This window comes from Salvia splendens, unplaced genomic scaffold, assembly GCF_004379255.2.
Source record: "Salvia splendens isolate huo1 unplaced genomic scaffold, SspV2 ctg106, whole genome shotgun sequence".
Lineage (NCBI taxonomy): Eukaryota > Viridiplantae > Streptophyta > Magnoliopsida > Lamiales > Lamiaceae > Salvia > Salvia splendens.
In genome coordinates, this window is record NW_024598603.1 from 42,755 (window position 1) to 65,897 (window position 23,143).

At 34.7% G+C, this 23,143-nt stretch overlaps 3 long non-coding RNA genes across 35 annotated transcripts; all 3 read left to right on the plus strand.

Annotated features, from left to right (window-relative positions):
- The first annotated feature begins 414 nt into the window (after nt 1-414).
- On the plus strand, nt 415-1,540 carry LOC121788501. The gene is made up of 2 exons (XR_006047863.1): nt 415-1,086; nt 1,158-1,540. It is a non-coding gene; the product is annotated as an uncharacterized LOC121788501 (long non-coding RNA).
- A 1,048-nt stretch (nt 1,541-2,588) lies between these two features.
- On the plus strand, nt 2,589-7,176 carry LOC121788500. 4 transcript variants are annotated; one of them, XR_006047861.1, is made up of 8 exons: nt 2,589-2,858; nt 2,928-3,060; nt 3,462-3,761; nt 4,699-4,857; nt 4,990-5,167; nt 5,304-5,418; nt 5,506-5,607; nt 6,518-7,176. It is a non-coding gene; the product is annotated as an uncharacterized LOC121788500 (long non-coding RNA). The 4 variants fall into 4 exon arrangements; XR_006047862.1 differs by lacking the exon at nt 3,462-3,761 and adding an exon at nt 6,297-6,334 and having other exon boundaries at nt 2,590-2,858; XR_006047859.1 differs by lacking the exon at nt 3,462-3,761 and having other exon boundaries at nt 2,590-2,858.
- A 159-nt stretch (nt 7,177-7,335) lies between these two features.
- Nucleotides 7,336-18,229, plus strand: LOC121788499. 30 transcript variants are annotated; one of them, XR_006047853.1, is made up of 24 exons: nt 7,336-7,906; nt 8,009-8,212; nt 8,365-8,615; nt 8,702-8,824; nt 9,142-9,282; nt 10,091-10,193; nt 10,292-10,352; nt 11,029-12,247; nt 12,346-12,540; nt 12,762-13,254; nt 13,341-13,419; nt 13,555-13,592; nt 13,765-14,108; nt 14,210-14,312; nt 14,442-14,523; nt 14,732-14,859; nt 14,927-14,992; nt 15,579-15,744; nt 15,860-16,154; nt 16,253-16,319; nt 16,615-16,753; nt 16,893-16,986; nt 17,202-17,299; nt 17,368-17,698. It is a non-coding gene; the product is annotated as an uncharacterized LOC121788499 (long non-coding RNA). The 30 variants fall into 30 exon arrangements; XR_006047855.1 differs by having other exon boundaries at nt 12,762-13,175; XR_006047856.1 differs by having other exon boundaries at nt 12,762-12,960.
- The last annotated feature ends 4,914 nt before the right edge of the window (nt 18,230-23,143 follow it).

Here is a 23,143-nt window from a genome sequence, read left to right on the forward strand (position 1 = left end):
GATCAAGAAAAAACGTCAATAAGGGTATTAGTGTCAATTTACAACAAATTAGTTGTAACTAACTTTTGAAAAATATCCCATAACTTTAAAACGCATATAACTTTCTCGATTTAAATTATTTTTTCGCACAACAAATATCAAATCAAAGATAATTTCATAAGGATTCTAACGAAATCTCACTTACATATGTTTCCATGTCAAAATTTGAAAAAAAATCGAAAATTTTAATAAATTTCGGTAACAACTTTATGTCAATACAAGGCTTGTATAATGTCAATATGAAATTGTATTGACATTGTCATGTCTTTGTGTTGATGTATTTCATACACTGTATTGACATTGTGCTTCTAAACCCTAAATTTGATAGTTGCTATTATCTTTTTAATATTAAAAAATGAAAAATAAAATTACACATGGCAAATTGTAGACCACAAGATTTCTAAAATCCTATGATCTTAAATTAGTTGTAGTTAGCAATTAAATGATAAGTTAGCAATTGATCACTCCCCAACATTACTAAATAAACAGATATTTTCAAGATAAGTTTGCATAATTTTGAACCCCAAACAAAAGTGAAAAAGATAGTCAAATACTACCTCCGTCCCTTAAAAAGAGAAACGATTTCCATTTGGTCTGTCCCTTAAAAATATAAACTTTCTAAAACTTTCTATTTTATGAACTGGACCCCATAATCCACTAACACTACTTCCTCTATTTTTTTCTCTTCCTCTCTCTTTACCCATTTTTCTCTCCCTCTCTCTTACTCTACCCTTTTTTTCTCTCTGTCTTTCTTACTTAACCAATTGTGCATTAAAACCCATGCCGTTTCAAAAGTTTCTATTTTTCAAGGCCACATGTAGTAGTAGTACTTAAGAAAATTATGAATTACTATTAACTTACAAGGAGGCTTGTTGGAAGAAAATTGAGTAACATCGTTAGTAAAATAATCTTGTTATGTGCCAGTTGAAACAGGTAAGCCAATCGTACTAACATACTTCTCAACATGCAATCTGTTGTTGCTGGAGAAATTATGGCCAAAAAGATGCTGCTTCAAGGCTTGTTCATGGTAATCAATAGATTGTTCAGGTAAATGGCCCATAGCTTCCTCCTCTCTAGCAAACGAAAATCTTGACTGACTGCTATTCGGAGCTTTCCAGGAACCTGGTGCTCCATAAGACCCTTGTCGTCTATCAGTTTCACCTAGCTACTTTGCCAGGTTCTGAGGTGAAGTTTCAGACTTATCCCATGAGTCAAAGTCTAGTGATAAAATATTTGATATAATGCCGCTCTCCCCTGTATCAATAGCAGAAGCACCACTGCTCACTTCAGTTTCATATCTCCCAAATTGAGATATTTTCTCTTTTCTAAATAAAAGAGTGGAATCTACAGTACCATTATTGAATGTATCCTCTAGATACACACTTAGAATATTAGAAGTTGAAACCTTCAAGTTACCACTTCTATATACAGCTTGCCTATTAGAATCAATACTGGTCATTGTCAAATGCAGGAGAAATAAAATCAGAATGCTTTAAAATAAGTGCATCACAAAACTCTGGTACTCTATGGGAATCAATCTCAGGATCCTTAATCCTTTGGCTATGAAAAGATAACAAACCATCGTCCAGTTCTGGAAGGTCGACTTTAGTTACTTCATCGGGCCTTCCAAGGTTTAAAAAAATAATTTTATAATAAAATAATTGAATGTGAAATAATATTATTATTTATTTGGATGGTAACATTAAGAAATTGAGTATATATGCATGTAGTCATTTTATATAATTTACAAATCTAAAAATTATTTAATACTATTAAAACAATTTGATGCGGATGACTATGATGGTTTCATTTAATGACAAAACTCAAAAATTAAATATATATGGATGGATGTAGTCATTTTTATATTGAAATTTTAAAAATTATTTAATAATAAAATAATTTGATGTGAATGAGTATGCTTATTTCATTTGATGATAATATTAAGAAATTAAATGGAATGAAAAAAATATCCACATTCTTGTTAATGGAAGAAAAGATTAAGAAACTATATGATATCTACATTTATTAATTACTAAGATGGTAAACTATCTCCTCAATCGGCTAAAGTCTAAATTTATGTAAATGATTATTATGAAAAATTTAGTGTTCCCTAAATAATCATAGAAGGTTAATTAAGTAAAATATTAAATTAAATAATCATCATAAATTTAATATAAATGTAAAATACCCAAATTATCTAGTTTTTGTATACACAATTTTTGTTAATTTATCACTACTCCCAAGAGGTTAAATTTTAACCATGAATTTACCTTACTCCAATTATGCAAGGGCAAAAATAAAATTAAGACAATAAATACCAAAGCTTCAACTACATAACTTACTAGTTAAATAAATCTAACTTCAAAAATTAATTATAATCATCATAAAAATTGGACTAGACCAACACAAACATTTAAAAGAAGATTTAGGCTCAACTATTTAAATTTTAGAGAATTTATTTTATAATAAAGAATAATTAAAAATAAAACTCAAAACATAATTAATTGAAAGTCCATCCTTTAGTCAAGAAATAAAAATGAAACCCTACTCTATTCAAATTCTAACTCTCGCTTGCGCCTCCTTCCCCCCACGCCTCTCTCTCTCTCAAATCTCCCTTCTCTCTCGCCTCTGCCGGAAACGTCTGCCACCGCCGGTACCGATCAGCCGCCGGCCCTCCGGCCATCTCTCCCTTCTTCCCTTCTCTCCTTCTTTCCTCTCTTCTCACTCTCTCTTTCGGTCTCCCTCTCAGCCAGCACCGCCGCCGGCTGGAAACTGCCGCTGCCGCAGCGCCGGCCGCCGTCGCCGTCGTCGCTCGGGAGGTAAGTATATTTCACTTTTAATTTGTAAAAACAAGTTTCTAAACTTTGAATCTTTGCTTAAATTTTCAGAAATTAAGAGGGGTTGAAAAGGAGCCAAGAAGTGTCGTTGTTTGCCGGATTTCGCCACCACCGCCGGATGCTGTCGCCGCCGCCGACCCGGCGCTGCCGCTGTTGCTGACAGAGGACAGAAACTCCAGCCAGGGTATGATTTCTTACTTCCTTAGTCAAATTCTTAATTGAGTGGATTATGTATTTGTGATTGAAGAGGGCTAAGGTTTTTCCTATTTATGCATAAAAGTTGAGATCTTGAAGAAACACTAAGCATGCTTGTGTTTTGGGTTTTGGGACAGATATATGTACTAAATTATGGCTTGCTTTGAACAAAGAATTTTGGTAGGGAACTTACTTAGATATGAGAAAAAGCTTGATGAATGAACAATATGCAACTTTCCTTTCGTTGCTAGCTAGACTCATGAAGCACTTTCTTCTAAACTTGAATGTGTGGAAACATGGATTTTTGTGGGTGGGATAGATGAATTTATGTGATGAAACTGATGAGTGATTGTGATGGGAAAAAGGTTGATAGGGATGTTCTATGTATAGTGAATTTCTTACCGAGTGATCTTGAATGTGGCGACAAGATACATAAGGCTCCTCTCCTCTCATTCTTCATAATCATCATGATGTTGGGGACTTTGTTCCTCTGATTCTAATTAACTCACTGTTGGAGCATGCATGGGGAGGGATTGTTCTTGCAAGATTTTGAATGATGATAATGCGTGTGTGCTTTGGTGTCACCACAAAGAGAATGGCGTCAAAGTTGTTGAACCAACCCGAAATGCCCCGCAAGAGGTCCCCTCTTCTGCTTGAAATTACTAATTGGGCTCGAGGTAGCACTACTAGGTACAGTCCGTCCAGTTTTGAGAAGTAAATGATTTTGTGTGCTAATTTGTTAATCCTTGTTCGAATGAGTCTGGCTAGTGGCTAAATTTGCCTTGGTTTCTTTCTCAGCCCTATCTGTTCGATTAGAAAATGGGCTGTGCTTCTCGTTGATGAAATCTGATTTTTTTCACCATCTTCCTGCATCGATAGATGTTTAGAATAGTTTTGAGGTGTGGGTGTTTGGATGCATGCTTCTTTTCGTGGTTGTAATTTATCCTATTTGTGTGTGCATGCTAGGTTTTCTCTTTATTGATTGTTACCAGACACTTTTTTTATCGGTTATTACCGTTGTTGTCACTTACTAACTTCTGGAGAACTAAGATTCCCTAATTTAAAAAACCTAATATTTTAATAATATGTTAAAATGAATCTATGCGGCTTCTAAATAAATTTGTTAATCCTTATAGCTATAGTTTCACTTTTGACTTTTGACTGTAGTACCTTGTGACTTTTGTTTCACTGGTAGGTTTCACGATTTAGTTTAAATAAATTTGGAAGCCTTTATCAAGATTAAAGAAATACATAGGCCATGCATGTTTCCGTGTCATGTAATCATTGATGCATATCATGTCTGAAAAACATACGTACTTTTAACCAACTGGATGATGAAGTTCCTTCCAGCATATATTAAGTGGGTCCTAAATCCTGATGGTAAGGCCACATGATTTAGATGTGTGGAGAGTTATAATGGTCTCTTGATATTTTATATCTGTGCTGAACGTGTTCTATTGATGTTTTTTCTGTTGGGTGGGATTTACTTATTGGAGCAATAATACTAGCAAATAACTTATAAAAAATTTGTTCAAGTGTTATGTTAATTTAGTCCAGTATGTATGGGTTTGGAATTCATATTGTTTGTATTTTGTCCTTGTTGCATATTAACCTTGTTTACATGCAGTCCAAACCATTGAAGGGGAAACAAATAAACAAATTTCTGTTAGGAGAAAGCATAGAGACGGCGCTGTGCCACTTTTTTTATGCTAGCCTTTATGCGCAAGGTCAAATGAGCCCTTTATGCTAACCAGGCCACTTTTCACATTCACAACGCGTTTATGAGGTGATTCTTTAACAAATTCTAGGATATCTAAGTTGATTCACGTGGCCATATATGTATAGTCTCTAGTTCATCTTTGTGATCTTTATTTGTATCTCATTTAATTTTGTCATTTTGTCTGCTGTATTTTTCTAGTTTTCTAGAGAATCGGTCCACCCAGAGCTCAAATGCATTTCCAATTCCCCGCTTCGTCAGGAATAAGTGGTAGCATTTACTCATCTAGCCTTGTTAGCATTGGAATTGGTGCTATGCCCTAAACACCGGAAATTGGCTCTGATGATATAGAACCTGTTGGATCCCAGATTCCTTCTAGGTTTGTTTAGTTTATGTTTTCTTTTGATTTTTATATCATTTATTAATTATTAGTTTTGTTTTCCTATCAGTAAACCCTACGGGCAACTAAAAACAAAAATGAATCAAATTAGTAAAATTATGGTGATCGTTTTCAGTTCCTTCATCTCACATTTCAATTGGCGAAGGTCCACAAACTCCTGAAAACGACATCATTCCTTCATTCTCTTTTGCTTTGGCTAGCTACTAATGGAACCTTCCAGTTGTGCAAAAGTGAGTACAATCTGTTTGCATATCAACCATTGTTTGCTTGTGCAATTTTTTACCTGTGCACTCTATTAATGTACTTTATCAATGCAGGAAACTGGAAATGCTGCATATCCTACTAATGCAACTCTGTCTTCCTAGCATCTTGGGACTAATGTCTCTGAGCCATTTATGTACCATACTATCTCAGAGAAGGTATATATACTATGAGCCTTTACTATTTAAATATCAATTTCTTAAAACTCGTGCTTTAAAAAGTGCCACGCTTATGGTTGGAAGGAGGGAGTAAAAAATTACAAACTATAGCTATAAGTTTATTTTAGTATTACCTTAGTTGATATCCTCCTATATGTTGATGTCAACTTATTATGTGGTATTCCTTTTTCTAAAATGACATGGTGGATTGAGCATAAAACATTTAGAATGTTGACTTTTCCAACTCTTGATATGATCATGCATTTTACCTAGACTTCAATTGAAGAATCCACATCCAACATGGTGCGAGTGTTAGGTGATAAGCTAATTACTTGTCTAAATATGCATTTGCATCATTCATGGACATTAGATTCCTATGTAGGTGAATTACTAACTTAAGCATATTGTTCTTGATTCATAACTGTTTGCAAAGAACCGAGCTTAAGCATATTGTTCTTGATTTGCTCAAAGTACGCACTAATTCTCCAATGATGCACTGTATAATTTCATATGCTGGCCTCGGTTTAGATGTGGGAATGATGTCAATCCTACATTGTATGTAAAATTAATGTGTATAATGTATTTATTGTTTTGTTAAGATTTATATGTTCTTCCTTGATATTAGAATGAGTTGTTTTGATGATAAAGCCTCATTTTTATATATTTCTACATATGTGTACCTGCGTTAGATAATGGAGCACAAGTATGAATAGCAGCAGCCGAAAAGGTTACAAATTCTATCGGATTCTTTATCTAGAACTTGCTGTCCAACATATTAAGTTGTATTTAAGTGGATACTTTTGAATATGCACTTTAAGTATTTGTTACTTATGTTGTGCTTCATTTCTTTATTTTTATTTATCAGCTGCTTTATATAATTGATTTTATTTGTTTTGTGTTTGTTGTGTAGGAGTTGAGGAGGAGCTAACTTCTAAAGGGGTTATTAGTGTAGACTTCGTTTTTCTCAAGGGTTGATCTGCAAACTTAGTTGTTGCTTACTAACTTCTGAAGTCCTAGGTTTCCCGTGCTTCAAATAAGTGATAACAGTGTTCTTTGTTGCCCGATTTCTTGAGCTAAGGAGAGAGAACTATTCCGGTTTTGAAAAATTAATTTAAAAAGCCATATGGCCGATCGTCTGAATGAGAGCTTTATGAGTTGCAATCTTGTTGATATTGGTGCATAAAGATGATTTAGGCAATAGGAATAAAGACCTCATATCCAAATTATCACATGCCTGACCTTGCATAAACCCCTAGTAACCAATTTGAGCCCCAAAAGCCTAATTTCTTTGTTGAATATTTTGAAGTCCTTATATCTGCTTACCTATTATATCCATTTGTTGGCCTATATTTTCTACCCTAGTCACTAAAATTAAAGTGCTAGCACATTCTTGGGAGGGTATTATGGTGGCAAGAAAAAGATGGAGGTTTTGTACCATTCATTAGGTGGTATTTATTTATACTGAGATACAAAGGGAGTGAATCGCTGTCCCCTTCAAACGAAAATAGAATAAAAAGGCAGCCTTTCATGAGTAAAAAAAAGCCAAGGCTAGAAAAAAATAAAAAGGCAGCCTTTCATAAGTAAAAAAAGCCAAGGCTAGAAAAAGATAAAAAGGCAGCCTTTCATTAGTCAAAAAAGCCAAGGCTAGAAAAAAAATAAAAATAAAAAAGGCAGCCTTTCATGTCTAAAAAAAAGCCAAGGCTAGAAAAAAAATAAAAAAATAAAAGGCAGCCTTTCTTGAGTAAAAAAAAGCCAAGGCTCGAAAAAAAATATTGAGCGAAAAATAGAAATGATTCAAAAGAATAAGTTGACAGATGGTCGAAAAATCTCATGTTTGGGGTGTTGAGCTATAAGAAATTTGTATGCAGTGAGTGAGATGTGAAAGGTTTTGTGATGGATGTGCTAGTATTTTAAGAATGGTGGTAAGCTACTTAACCAAATATTATCCCACCTCTACCAAAAGCCCCATTACATCCCAATGAATAAGACCTTTTGATATGTGCATCATATTGACTTGGGAGTGATGAATTTTGCTTGATTTTGGGAGAAAGATCTTATGTGCTTAAAATAAAGAATAGCTAGAAGAACTTCTCTTTATGAATTAGTGACGATGGTTTGAGACTCCCAAGACACAACTCGAACTTAGATTGAAGCATGGGATGCCTAGTTCTTAGGGAATTAGTTCGTGTACAATTCTTGTTCTTAAGTTTTACCCGCGAGTGAATTCGGGGTCGGCCTAATTTCCCTACCGATTCATATGGTTTGGCGTGACTTGAAGCAGAGGATTATCTAATATCTTGTGAGTGTGATTTATTGTGTAACTTGCTCGAGGGCTAGCATGACTTATGTTTTGGGGGTGTTTGATGTGAGTGGGTAATTTTCTAACTTGTTCCTCGGACAGTATACAATGGAATGGAGGGTAGCGTATTACTGCTCCTAGCCAATTTTGGCCACTTCGATATTAAGTGTCTCTCAGTTCATACTAAAGCCGTCAATGAAGAACTACTGCAAAATCTTTCTGATGCTCTACGCTTGTCGGTACCTGATAAAATTGGAGTTGATCTTGCTTTGTCTAAAACTGACGATCACGATATTAGGATGTGTGGTTAGCTATTCTCCTCCTTATACATACATTTAGATATAATTTTTGTTTAGTTGTAGGAAGTGGAATACATGCAACAATTTATTATTTTTATTTCCTTGGATTCTTTCTATATGTTCCACTAAACCCTTTTACCCTTTTCTTGTTGTATGCAGGAAAGAATTTTTCTTTGAGTCAGATTAAAGAGCTGTGTTCCAATCTATTGCATTTGAGGCGACTGAGATGATTGCTCGTGTTACACTTAGTTGATCTAACAGCCTCTCTAAGCATTCAGATTCATTCTTGCAAATGTTAGCTCTTGTGCAACTAAGGTGCTTTCCGTGATAGTTCCTCGTGCAAAAATAGACTAGAATTTCTTAGTCAATCTGAAGGCCAAGGCCCAACTACGTGGAGATCACTTCTTCAGGTGCTTTCAGTGAAACTGCCTAGTGCATAAATAGACTAGAATTTGTTATGGAAACCAATTTTTACATTTATGCTTGTTTATATTAGCGTTGTTTAAAACGCGCCGCGCAGGTGGAAGAGCAAGATCTGGGGACGGCGGCCCGGTGGGGGCAAGGCGTATGGCGGTAGGGGGAGACTTAGTTCTTAACTTATAAGAAGCCGGGGGAAATGGTGAGCCTGCTTTGCTTAATCTTCTTCTTCTTGGTTGTAGCGAATATATTTTTCTACTTATTTGATTCAATTTCTGCTGCCTTTTGCAGCTTTATAAATCTATCACATATATTTTTGGGTATTATACTGTGCCTGGTGATTTCCTACTTTTTCTAATCCACTTCTTGCTACCTTGCATCTATATAATTAATATATACTTATTATCCTATTTTTTTGTCATATGCCGTGTACATAAATGTGCTATAATAGTATTTCTTTTCTTTGATATATAAACCCCATTGATTGTCAAATCTTGGCATGTTAAATTGTTTTCACAGGCTCTTTCCCAAGTACTTCCTAGATATGTTTCTTTTTTACATTGGCATTCGGTTTGCTGTACCTGCATTAAAAAAGAAATCGTGGGCCTTGGAAGCTGGATGAACACTCAATTAGTGTCTAGTAAAGATGCTTTGTATGAGGTTAGTGTTTTCTCTTTTTAAAAATCCCTCCCTATTAAGGTCCCAAGGACACATTGAAAAGCAAGTTAATTTCTGTTGTTGTGTAAAGAAATCATTCTGTGAGATATTATTTGCCAAGACTAATTTTTGAATTTGCATCTGCCAGTGCCATCTTGTGGTCTGTTATAATTGTAATTTCATAGTCTGGTTTTGTTGTTGGATTTGTCATGATGTATAGCCAAAATTTCATGTACTATATACTGTGACATGTTGTGCCTCTTAGGTTATGATTTCTTTTTCTTATGTATGGTGTTGGATTGATTTAAGCATCAAGTAGCTGGTTCAGAATTTTGAAGTCAATTTCTTTGTATGAAATGGTAACTAATGGATTATGCTATCATATTAGAGATGTCATATGAAAGTACTTCCAAGATAACTAAAGACTATCTCTATTTATTACATTAACTCTCCACTTCCTCTGATCTTTCTCAAGATTTTAATATTTCTGCAATGCCAGCTTGTTGCTACTTCTATGGCTGGGTGACTCCAGAAATCATATAAGCTCGTGTAGGAAAATCAAATCAAAGTTTGGACATACATATTGGAGAAGTTTCCTACATTGCTTGATTTTAGAAACAATTTTCCTGCAGTAAATAATTTGATTACCGCTCTGGAAATGTTGTGATACACCCAAAATTTTAAATATTATTCCAGCAGTTGAGTTTGTCTACAACAGTTTGATCAACTATCGCGGGACCAAATTTTCTATAGATTGCAAACTTGAGTTTGCTCGTATTGCTCATCTAAATTCAGCTGTTGTTCATTCCAGGTTGTGTGTAAGGCTGCGTAGCACGTAGAACTCAGTCCCGTGTTGAGAGCGCTACTTCAGTGTTGATAAGTTCTAGAAATGTCCCCTGTTCTTCTTCAGTGAGGTGTTATAGCTGTAACCACTAACCTCTACTCATAGCATTTTTATGCCAGTACACTTTGATCAATCACTTTTGTATGGACTAACCCCGGAGTTGTCCAGGTTCTCGCTTCCTGTATAGGGGTGTGATCCTGGCACCACCCCTTGCTTTCTACCCAAACAAGTGAGTATTCTATCTCCTTTTACATTTTCTAGTCCTTCACATTGAGGTGTGGGTGTATGCGTGCATTCTTCTTTTCTTTTCTCTTGCATGCAATGTTTTTTCTCTTGCATGCAATGTTTTCACTCTTGATTGTCACCAGACACTTTTAATGGGTTATTAGTGTACACTTAGTTTCTCTCAAGGGTTGGAGAACTAAGATTTCCTAATTTCAAACACCTAACTTATTAATATTTTAATATGTGAAAATGAACAAGACATTCTTTGAGGTGATGTTTTCACTGATGAATGAGATTTACTTATTAAAGCAATAATACTAGCAAATAACTTATTAAAAATTTGGTAAAGGCTTGTGTTAATTTTGTCCATTGTGTATTTTGTCCTTGTTGCATTACCTTGTTCACATGCAGTCCAAACCAATGATTGGGAAATAGATCAACAACTTTCTATTAGGGGAAAACATAAGAGATAGTGTTGTGCCACTTTTTAAAATGCTAGCCTTTAAGTGCCAGGTCAAATGTGACCTTTGTCCTAAGCTAGGCACCTGTCACATTCACAACCACAAGTTTATAAGGTGATACTTGACAATTTTTAGAACATCTAAGTTGATTCACGTGGTCAGATATATATTCTCTAGTTCATTTTTGTGATCTTTATTTGTGTCTCATTTCATTTGCAGGAATCACTAACAGAGTTGACACCGATAAATGGAATCCATCCACTGATACGCATCTTCCTTGATTGATAACCGCTCTGCAAATGTTGTGATGCACTCAAAATTTTAAATATCATTTCCAGCTTTTTTGTTTGTCTACGACAGTTAGATCATCTATCGAGGGACCGAATTTGCTTTAGATTGCAAACTTGAGTTTGCTCATACTGCTCATCGAAATTCTGCTGCTGTTCATTCCTGGTTGAGTGTAAGGCTGCGTAGCAAGTAGAAGTCAGTCTCGTGTTGAGAGCGCTACTTCAGTGTTGATAAGTTCTAGAGATGTCCCCTGATCTTCAACAGTGAGGTGTTATAGCTGTAACCATTACTCGTAGGATTTTTATGCTAGAGCACTTTGAGCACAAAATTTTGCAGGAACTAGCCCGGAGTTGCCCTGGTTCTCACTTCCGGTATAGGGGTGTGATCCTTACACCACCTCTTAATTGCTTTCTACTCAAACAAGTAAGTATTCTATCCTCTTTACATTTTTTTGTCCTTCACATTGAAGGTAATGTTTAGAATAGTTTTGAGGTGTGGGTGTCTGCGTGCATTCTTCTTTTTGGGGTTGTAATTTATCCTATTTGTGTGTATATGTAAGGTTTTCTCTCTATTAATTGTCACCAGAAACACTTTTTAATGGTTTATTAGTGTAGACTTAGTTTCTCTCAAGGGTTGGAGAACTAAGATTCCCTAATTTAAAACACCTTACTTATATTTTAATATGTGAAAATGAATTTGTGCTGCTGAACAAGACCAAGTACATATATTTTCTATGGTTGCTTGAAATTTTCTCTGTGGTGAACGTGGAGTCTGTTGATGTTTTTTTCCGTTGAATGGGATTTACTTTTTAAATCAATAATACTAGCAAATAACTGATATAAAAACATTGGTAAAGGCTTGTGTTAATTTAGTCCATTGAGCATGGGTTTGGAATTCATATTGTTTGTATTTTGTCCTTGTTGCCTTTTTTAACCTTGTTTACATGCAGTCCAAACCAGTGATGGGGAATAGATCAACAACTTTCTATTAGGAGATAGCATAGAGACAGTGTTGTGCCACTTTTTTTATGCTAGCATTTATGTGCAAGGTCAAGTGAGCCTTTTGTCCTAAGCTAGGCCACCTGTCACATTCACAAAATGAGTTTATGAGGTGATTCCGGACAAATTCTAGGACATCTAAGTTGATTCAGGTGGTCAGATATATATTATCTATTTTCATCTTTGTGATCTTTATTTATGTCTCATTTCATTTTTTCATTCTGTTTGCATCATTTTGCTCGTTTTCTAGGAAAGAATCGATCCATCCAGAGCTCAAATGCATTTCCAGTTTGCCCCTCTGCTTCGTCAGTGGGTGGATTTTCCTGGAAATTTGCATCTCTACTTCTGACCAAGTGAGTGTTAGCACTGGAATTGGTGCTATTCCCCACACACCTGAAATTGGCTCTGACGAGATGGATCCTGTTGGATCCCAGATTCGTACAAGGTTTGTTTAGTTTATGGTTTCTTTTGATTTTTATACCATTTATTAATTATTAGTTGTTGTTTTCCTATGACTAAACCCTGCGAGCAACAGAAACAAAATTGAATCAAATTAATAAAATTATGGTGATCGTTTTTAGTTCCTTCATCTCACATTGCAATTAGCGATGGTCCACAAACTCTTGAAAATGACATAATTCCTTCATTCCTTCTTGCTTTGGCCAGCTACTGATGGACACTAATGCAAATCTGTCTTCCGAGCATCCCGGGACAAATGTCTCTGCGCCATTTATAACCTTTGGTGATGCATTGCACATGTACCATACTATCTCAGAGAAGATATATATACTATGCGCCTTAACTCTTAAATATCAATTCCTTATATCTCGTGCCCAAAAAATTGCCTCGCTCATGGTTGGACGGAGTGAGTACAAAATAACAAACTATAGCTATATATTTATTTTACTATTATCTTAGTTGGTAATTGGTATCCTCCAATATGTTGATGTCAACTTATTATGTTGTTTTCCTTTTTTAAGACATGGTGGATTAAGCATAAAACTTTTACTGACTTTTCCAACTCTTAATTTGATCATGCGTTTTACCTAGACTTCAATTGTAGAATCCACATCCAACAAGGTATGAATGTTATTTATTGAGCTAATTACATGTGTAAAGCTACATTGCTTTGCATCATGGACATTAGATTGCTATGTAGGTAAATTACTGCTTCTATACTGTTTGCAAAGAACCGAGCTTAAGCAGATTGTTCTTGAGTTACTCAAAATATGCACTGATTCTCAGGATAATATTTCCGATGATGACTATATAATTTCAAAAGCTGGGCTCGGTCTAGAAGTGGGAATGATGTCAATCCTACATGGTATGTAAAATTAATGTGCAAAATATATTTATTATATTGTTTAGATTGATATGTTTTTTCCTTGATATTAGAATGAGTTGTTTTGATGATACAATCTCATTTTTATATGTTTAAACATATGTGTGTCTGCTTTAGATAATGAAGCACAAGTCTGAATAGCAGCTGCCGAAAAGGTTACTAATTCTGTCGGATTCCTTGTCTAGAACTTGCTATACAGCATATTAGGTTATATTTAAGTTGATACTTTTGAATATGCACTTTATGTATTTGTTACATATGTTGTGCTTCATTTCTTTATTTTTATTCACCAGCTGATTTATATGGTTGATTTGGTTTGTTTTGTAGGAGTTAAGGAGGAGCTAACTTCTAAAGGAGGCAAGATGAGGGAAGAAATACCTAACCCCCATCACCTAACTTCCCATGCAAACAAGGGAGTATTTTGTTTCCCCTCACATTTTTTTCCTTCACATAAAGGGCAATGTTAAGATTAAGATTTGGGGTGAGGGTGTTTGTGTGCATGCTTGATTATGTGGTTGTAAATAATTTTATTACTCTATCTCCGATTCTGAAGGACCCTTTTTCTATAACGATGCGAATACTAAAGAAGTTATGTGTTTTAAATAGCAGGACTATGCCATGGAGCCCGATGAGAAACTTATGCGAAATGCAGCACATTAGATGGTAGCAAGGTTGGCAGGAACTCTTGCTAATGTAACTTGTTAGGTATAGATAACCTTTGCTTTATTACTCTCTTGTGTGCTGATTGAAAATGCCCGTACATCACATTTAGGAACCTTTACGTGGTTCAGTATCAAGCCAACTCAGAAGGTCACTTCAGGGCTTGGCCATAGCAAAGGATCTTCTGGAGCAGTCATTTTAGCGGGTGACTAATGGTAATCTCCTTTCATACAATGTGTCTTTATTTCCATGATTATATTACATTAAAAGAGATGCGAATAAAAGACTTGTTAGCATCAACCAAACTAATTGGTTTTAATTAGAAATACCATACGGCTTTGCAGGAATCACAGGCAGCGATGATACCGATGAATGGAATCCATCCACTGATACACATCTTCCTCGATCGATAGCCGCTCTGGAAATGTTGTGATACACACAAAATTTTAAATATTATTCCATCATTTGTATTTGTCTATGGAAATGTTGTGATACACACAATTTTAAATATTATTCCATCATTTGTATTTGTCTATGACAGTTAGATCAGCTATCGATGGACCAAATTTGCTTTTGATTGCAAACTTGAGTTTGCTCGTGCTGCTCATCTAAATTCTGCTGCTGTTCATTGCAGGTTGAGTGCAAGGCTGCGTTGCAAGCAGAACTCGGTCTGTTGTTGAGAGCGCTATTTCAGTATTGATCATGTTCCAGAGATGTCCCCTGATCTTCAACAATGAGTTGTTATAGTTCTAACCACTAAACGTAGGATTTTTCTGCTAGTAAACTTTGAGCACACCCATTTTTAGGGACTAACCCCGGAGTTGTCCAGGTTCTCGCTTCTGTTATAGGGGTGTGATCCTGGCGCCATCCCTTACTTGCTTTCTTACTCAAACAAGTGAGTATTCTATCTCCCGTTACATTTTCTTGTCCTTCACATTGAGGGTAATGTTTAGAATCGTTTTGAGGTGTGGGTGTTTGCATGCATTCTTTTTCTTGTGCTTGTAATAAGGTATCCTATTTGTGGGTGCATGCAAGGTTCACTCTATTGATTAAATTTGTCACCCGACACATTTATTACGGGTTATTAGTATAGACTTAGTGTTTCTATCAAGGGTTGGCCTGCAGAACGTTGTTGTCACGTACTAACTTCTGGAGAGCTAAGATTCCCCAATATAAAACACCTATTAATATTTTAATAATATGTGAAAATGAATTTGTGCTGCTGCTGAACAAGACCAAGTGAACCAAGTGCATTTCTTAAATTTTTTCAATGGTCTCTTGGTATTTTCCATGTGGTGAACGTGGATTCTATTGATGTTTTCCCTGTTGAATGAGATTTACTTATTAAAGCAATAATACCAGCAAATAGCTGATAAAATTTTTGGTAAAGTCTTGTGTTAATTTAGTCCATTGTGGATGGGTTTGGAATTAATATTGTTTGTATTTTGTCCTTATTGCATTTTAACCTTGTTTACATGCAGTCCAAACCATTTATGGGGAAATAGATCGATTACTTTCTATTAGAAGAAAGCATAGAGACAGTGTTGTGCCACTTTTTTTAATGCTAGCCTTTATGCTCGAGGTCAAACGGAAGCCCTTTATCCTAAGCCAAGGCACATGTCACATTCACAACAACGAGTTTATGAGGTGATTCTTTGATAAATTCTAATATATATTATCTAGTTCATCTTTGTGATCTTTATTGGTATCTCATTTCATTTTATTATTTTCTTTGCCGCATATTGCTCTTTTTTCACAGCAGAATCGATCCACCCAGAGCTTCAAATGCATTTCCAGTTCGCCCCTCGGCTTCATCAGGAGCTGGATTATCCAGGCAATTTGCATCTCCACTTCTGACCAAATGAGTGCTAGCATTTACTCATCTGGCCTTGTTAGCACTTGAATTGGTGCTATGCCCCATACACCGGAAATTGGCTCTGACGAGATAGAACCTGTTGGATCCCAAAAACTAAAAGGAATCAAATTAGTAAAATTCCGGTGATCATTTTTCATTTCGCTCATCTCATATTTCAATTGGCGATGTTCCACAAACTCTTGTAAACTACATCATTCCTTCATTCCCTCCTGTTATATATATGCCATTGTTTGCTTGTGCACTTTTTTACCTGTGGAATTTGTAAATGCATGAACCTAGAAATGCTGCACATCCTACGAATGCAATTCTGTCTTCTGAGCATCCTGGGACAAACCTTGATATTAGAGTGAGTTATTTTGATGATACAATCTCCTTTTTATATGTTTAAACATATGTGTGTCTGCTTTATATTATGTAGCACAAGTTCGAATAGCAGCTGCCGAAAAGGTTACAAATTCAGTCAGATTCTTAATCTAGAATTTGCTGCCCAACATATGCAATTTACCAGCTGATATTAGAATTTTGTATTTAAGTTGATACTTTTGAATATGCAATTTAAGTATTTGTTACATATGTTGTGCTTCATTTCTTTATTTTTATTCACCAGCTGATTTATATAATTGAATTTGTTTGTTTTGTAGGAGTTAAGGAGGGGCTAATTTCTAAAGGAAGCAAGATGAAAGAAGAAATACCTAACCCCCATCACCTAACTTCCCATGCAAACAAGGGATTATTTTGTTTCCCTTCACATAAACGACAATGTTAAGATTAAGATTTGGGGTGAGGGTGTTTGTGTGCATGCTTGATTATGTGGTTGTAAATAATTAGATTACTCTACCCCGTTAATTCTGAAGGACCCTTTTTTCCATAGTATATATAACAATGCAAATGCTAAAGAAGTTATGTTTTTAAATGGCAGGTCTATGCCACGGAGCCTGTTGAGAAACTTATACGAAATGCAACACATTTGTAGTAGCAAGGTTGACAGGAAGTCATGCTAATGTAACCTGTAGGTATAGATAACCTTTGCTTTATTACTTTCTTGTGTTATAAATGTTAATGATCTTGTTGTGAAATGTTGTGATACACTCAAAATTTTAAATATTATTCCAGCATTCGTGTTTGTCTACGACATTTAGATTATCTATCCAGGGATCATATTTGCTTTGGATTGCAAACTTGAGTTTGCTTGTACTGCTCATCTAATTTCTGTTGCCGTTCATTCCAGGCTGAGTGTAAGGCTGCGTAGCAAGCAGAACTCGGCCGCGTGATGTGAGCTCTACATCAGTTGATCAAGTTCTTGAGATGTCCCCTTTCAACAGTGAGGTGTTATAGCTGTACCCAATACTCTTAGGATTTTTATGCTAGTACACTTTGAACTCACACTTTTGTAGGTACTTACCCCGGAGTTGCCCTGGTTCTCGGTTCCGGTATAGGGGTGTGATCCTAGCACCACCGCTTATTTGCTTTCTATGCAAAAAATTAAGTATTCTATCTCCCTTTACATTTTCATGCCCTTCACATTGAGGGCAATGTTTAGAATAGTTTTGAGGTGTGGGTGTTTGCGTGCATTCTTCTTTTTTGTGGTTGTAATTTATCATATTTGTGTGTGTTTGCATGGTTTTTTCTCTATTGATTGTAACCAGAAACACTTTTTTATAGGTTATTTGTGTATACTTAAGGCTTGGAGAACTAAGATTCCCTAATTTAAAACACTTATTAATATTTTAGCATGTGAATGAATTTGTGCTGCTGAACAAGGCTGAACAAGACCAAGTTCATTTCTTATATTTTCTATGGTTTCTTGATATTTTCTATGTGGTGAACAAAAGTACGTTTCTTATATTTTCTATGGCTTCTTGATATTTTCTATGTGATGAACATTGATAACTTGCTACCCCACATATTAGTTTGTATTATGCACTTTTAAGTATTTGTTAATTATGTTGTACTTCATGTCTTTATTCTTATTCATCAGTTGATTGATATAGTTTATTTTGTTTTGTTTTTTTGTTTGTTTTGTAGGAGTTATGGAGGAGCCAACTTTTTAGGAGACACGATGAGAAAAGAAATAGCTTAACCCCCACCACGTAATTTCCTATGCAGACAATGGAGTATTCTGTCTCGCCTCACATTTTATTGTCCATCACATAAAGGGAAATGTTTAGATTCATTTTGGGGGTGTAGGTGTTTGTGTGTACTATGTGCACAGTGTATTTTATGTATAGTGTGAGTGTAGTGTAGTGTATGTGCGCATTATGTGTGTTTTGTGTTTAGTGTGTGAACTGTGTATTTTGTGATTTTGCGTGCAGTGTGTATTCGTGTGTTTGTAGTGTGTATTTTATGTATGTGTGTGTACATGTGTGTATTTTGTGTATGGTGTGAAAAGTGTGTATTGTGTGAAGTGTGAGTTTGTAACGCACGTATTTTGTGTATAGCGCGGTGTTTATATTGTGTATAGAGTGTAGATATGTTGTAGACTGTGCATATGGTGTATGTGTAGCGCAATGTTTGTATTTTGAGTGTAGTGTGTGTATATATATGAAGTTTATGTTGTGCTTTTGCAAGGCATGTATTTTGTGTATATGTATGTGCGAGTGTATTTTGTATATAGTATTTAGTGTAATGTGTGTAGTATGTGTGCAGTGTGTTTATTGTGTAATATGTATAATAGTGTGTATTTTCCTTACATGTGTGTATTTCCTTTACGTGAATATATTTTTTGTTTATTTTGTGTTTTTCTTATAGTGTATGTGTTAGTATATTGTTTGCAGTATGTAGTATATGTATTAATTTACCCTAAATGTGTGTGTTTTTGTGTATATACTGTGTGTTTTCTTTTATATTATGTACGTTTGTATATTGTGTGTGCAACTAGTGTTGTTTGTAGTGTATAATAAAAATGTGTGCAGCAACGTGTTGTGCGCGTGTAGTGTATGTTTAAAGTGTGTGGGTGTAATGTAAAGTGTGTTATGCGTGGAGTGTTTATACAGTGTGTATAGTGTGTATTTTTTATACAAAGTTTTAAGATTTTAGTAGCAGCTTAGTATTTTTTGTGTATTGTACGTATTATGTGTACTGTCTGTGTAGTGTATGTACTTTGTGCAATGTATGTGTGTCAAGGGTTTGTATTATGTTTCTTGGTTGTAATTTATGTGTAGTGTGTATAGTGTTTATTTTTTGTATAGAAATGTGTATGTAATATTTATGGTTTGTGTATGTATGTTTATTTTGCGTATTGAGTGTGTGTAGCACAGTGTGTATTTTGTGAGGATTGTATGTATTATGTGTACTGTGTGCATTGTATGTATGTATATTATGTTAAGTGTTTGTATTATGTTCCAGGTTATACTTGGGTTGTAATTTATGTGTAGTGTGTATAGTGTGTATTTTTTGTACAACAATATGTAATGTTTATGATTTGTGTATGTGTATTTTGTGTATTGAGTGTGTAGTGTAATGTATGTATTTTTTGTGTATATATGTGCTTCTGTGTATTTTGTGTATGTTTTGTGATTTCTTTTTATAGTGTGTGTATGTATAGTGTGCAGTTTATATTGTATGTATTTTCTTACCTTTGTGTATTTTATTTTATATTTTGTTTTCTATTTGTAGCATGCATTTGTATAGTGTGTGCAGCTTGTGAAGTTTGTAGTGTGTAGTATCAATGGATGTATGCGTGTGTGTGTTATGTGTGTATAGTGTGTATTTTATTCTTAAAATGGGTGTGTAATGTAAAATATGTAATGCATGGAGTGTGTATATAATTGGTAGAGCGTGTATAGTGTGTATTTTTTTGTATAATATATTGCACATTGTTTATAGTGTGTATTTTTTTGTATAATATACTGCACATTGTTTGTAGTATTTGTAGTGTGTTGTGTATGTATATTATGTGAGTGTGCATTATACGTATGTGTATACTCGGTTGTTTACAATGTGTGCGCAACAGTTGTGGCTTGTGTATAATTTGTGTGTATTTTGTGTATTGAGTGTGTGTAGCGTAGTGTATATATTTTTTGTGTATTGTGTGCAACATAAGTAGACTATGTAGCGTGTGTTATGTGTGTATGTGTGTATGTGTGCGTTGTGCGTATTTTGTGTATTGTGCGTATTTTGTGTATTGTGCGTATTTTGTGTATTTTGTGCATTTTATGTATTTTTTGTGTAAAGTGTATGTATTATTTATTATGTGTGTAGTTTGTGCATAGTTATGCGTATTTTTGGTGTAGTGTGGGTGCAGTCTATACGAAGTGTGTTTGTATTTTGTGTGGTGTTTGTAGTGCTTATATTATGTGTATACACATCTGCATTGTGTGTACCTTGTGTGTGTAGTTTGTGCAGTATGTCCAATGAGTTCATATTGTGTCAGTAGTGTGTATATTATCTATATTTTGTGATTTTTTTTGTTTAGTATAGGAAAAATGGATGCGATGGGTGTATTTTCTAGTGTGGATTTTGTAGTGTGTATATTATCTATGTTTAGGGATTTTTTTTGTTTAGTATAGGAAAAATGTGTGCAATGTGTGTATTTTTTTGTAGTGTGTGATTTTGCGTGTACTATGTTTAGTATGTGTATATACTCCGTGTTTTCTTTTTAAAGTATGTGCGTTTGTATACTGTGTGTGCAATTAGTGATGTTTGTACTGTATAATAACAATGTGTGCAGCAGCGTGTGTATGTTTTTTTATGGTGTGTATTGTGTGCATTTTGTGTTTAAGGTGAATGTGTATAATGTAAAGTGTGTAGTGCGTGGAGTATAGTGTGTATTTTTTATACAAAGTTTTTAGCAGCAGTGTGTTGTACTTTTTGTGTATGTTATGTTTGCGTTGTGTGCTTGTATTTTTTTCTGTTTATAATCGGTTGTAATTTATGTGTAGTGTGTATAGTGTGTATTCTTTCTATAGCAATGTATATTTATGGTTTGTGTATGTGTGTTTATTTTGCATATTGAGTGTGTAGCGCAGTGTATGTATTTTTTGCGTATGTGTGCTCGTGTGCATTTTATGTATAGTGTTTGTGTAATGTGTGTATTTTGTGGGTAGTATGTGCATAATGTGTTTTGCGTGTATTTTTCCTACTTATAGTGTATGTGGTTGTATAGTGTACCGTTTGTATTGTATGTATTTTTCTTATCTTTGTGTATTCTGTTTATATTTTGTTTTCTTTTCGCGGTATGTGTGTTTGTAAAGTGTGTGCAGTTGTATTGTATGTATTTTTCCCACCTTTGAGTATTTTATTTATATTTTGTTTTCTTTTCGTAGTATGTGTGTTTGTATAGTGTGCAGCTTGTGAGTTTGTAGTGTATAGTATCAATCTCTGCTTATGTGTTGTGTGTGTAGCTTGTTATGTGTGTATAGTGGGTATTTTATGTTTAAAGTGGGAGAGTGTAACGTAAAGTATGTAGTGCGTAAAGTGTATATATAGTGTGCATAGTGTGTATTTTTTGTATAATGTGTTTAACTTAGTATAATGGGCAAGGTTTGTAGTATGTGTGTGTGGTGCGCATGTATATTATGTGAGTGTTTGTATTATACATATATGTATACTTGGTTGTTTTTTGTGTGTACAGTCTATAATGTGTGTGCAACATTTGTGGCTTGTGTATTAGTTGTGTGTATTATGTGTATGTATATACATGTTTATTTTTTTGTCTAAAGTGAGCGTACAATGTACATTTTTTGTACAGCAATGTGCGTGCAACATTTTGTGGTTTGTGTACTATTTGTGTTATTTTGTGTATTGAGTATGTGTAACTTAGTGTATGTATTTTTTTGTATTTTGTTCACCATAAGTAGTGTGTGTTCTTTGTATATGCGTGCAGTGTGTATTTTGTCTGAGTGTGTAGTGTGTGTATTTTGTGCATTGTATATATTTTGTGTGTAAAGATGTTTGCGTTGTGTGTTTGTATTTTTTTCTGTTTATACTCGGTTGTAATTTATGTGTAGTGTGTATAGTGTGTATTCTTTCTATAGCAATGTATATTTATGGTTTGTGTTTGTGTGTTTATTTGCATATTGAGTGTGTGTAGCGCAGTGTATGTATTTTTTGCGTATATGTGTGCTCGTGTGCATTTTGTGCATAGTGTTTGTGTAATGTGTGTATTTTGTGGGTAGTATTATGTGAGTGTTTGTATTATACATATATGTATACTTGGTTGTTTTTTGTGTGTACAGTCTATAATGTGTGTGCAACATTTGTGGCTTGTGTATTAGTTGTGTGTATTTTGTGTATTGAGTGTGTGTAGTGCAGTGTATGTATTTTTGTGTATTTTGTGGGTGGTATAGCATCTTTCTATAGTGTATGTGGTTGTATAGTGTACAGTTTGTATTGTATGTATTTTTCTTATCTTTGTGTATTTTTTGCGTATATGTGTGCTTGTGTGCATTTTGTGTATAGTGTTTGTGTAATGTGTGTATTTTGTGGGTAGTATTATGTGAGTGTTTGTATTATACATATATGTATACTTGGTTGTTTTTTGTGTGTACAGTCTATAATGTGTGTGCAACATTTGTGGCTTGTGTATTAGTTGTGTGTAATTTGTGTATGTAGTGCAGTGTATGTATTTTTTGCGTATTGTGTGCAACATAAGTAGACTATGTAGCGTGTGTTTTGTGTGCATGTGTGCGTTGTGTGTATTTTGTGCACTTTATGTATTTTTTATGTAAAGTGTATGTATTATGTATAATGTGTGCAGTTTATGCATAGTTATGCGTATTTTTGGTGTAGTGTGTGTAAAGTGGAGTGAGTTTGTATTTTGTGTGGTGTTTGTAGTGCTTGTATTATGTGTATACACATCTGCATTGTGTGTACCTTGTGTGTGTATATTGTGTGTAGTTTGTGTAGTATGTGCAATGAGTGCATATTGTGCCAGTAGTGTATATATTATCTATATTTTGTGATTTTTTTTATTAGTACAGGAAAAATGTCTGCGATGTGTGTATTTTGTAGTGTGTATATTATCTACATTTAGGGATTTTTTTTTGTTTAGGGTTGATCTGCAAACTTAGTTGTTGCTTACTAACTTCTGAAGTCCTAGGTTTCCCGTGCTTCAAATAAGTGATAACAGTGTTCTTTGTTGCCCGATTTCTTGAGCTAAGGAGAGAGAACTATTCCGGTTTTGAAAAATTAATTTAAAAAGCCATATGGCCGATCGTCTGAATGAGAGCT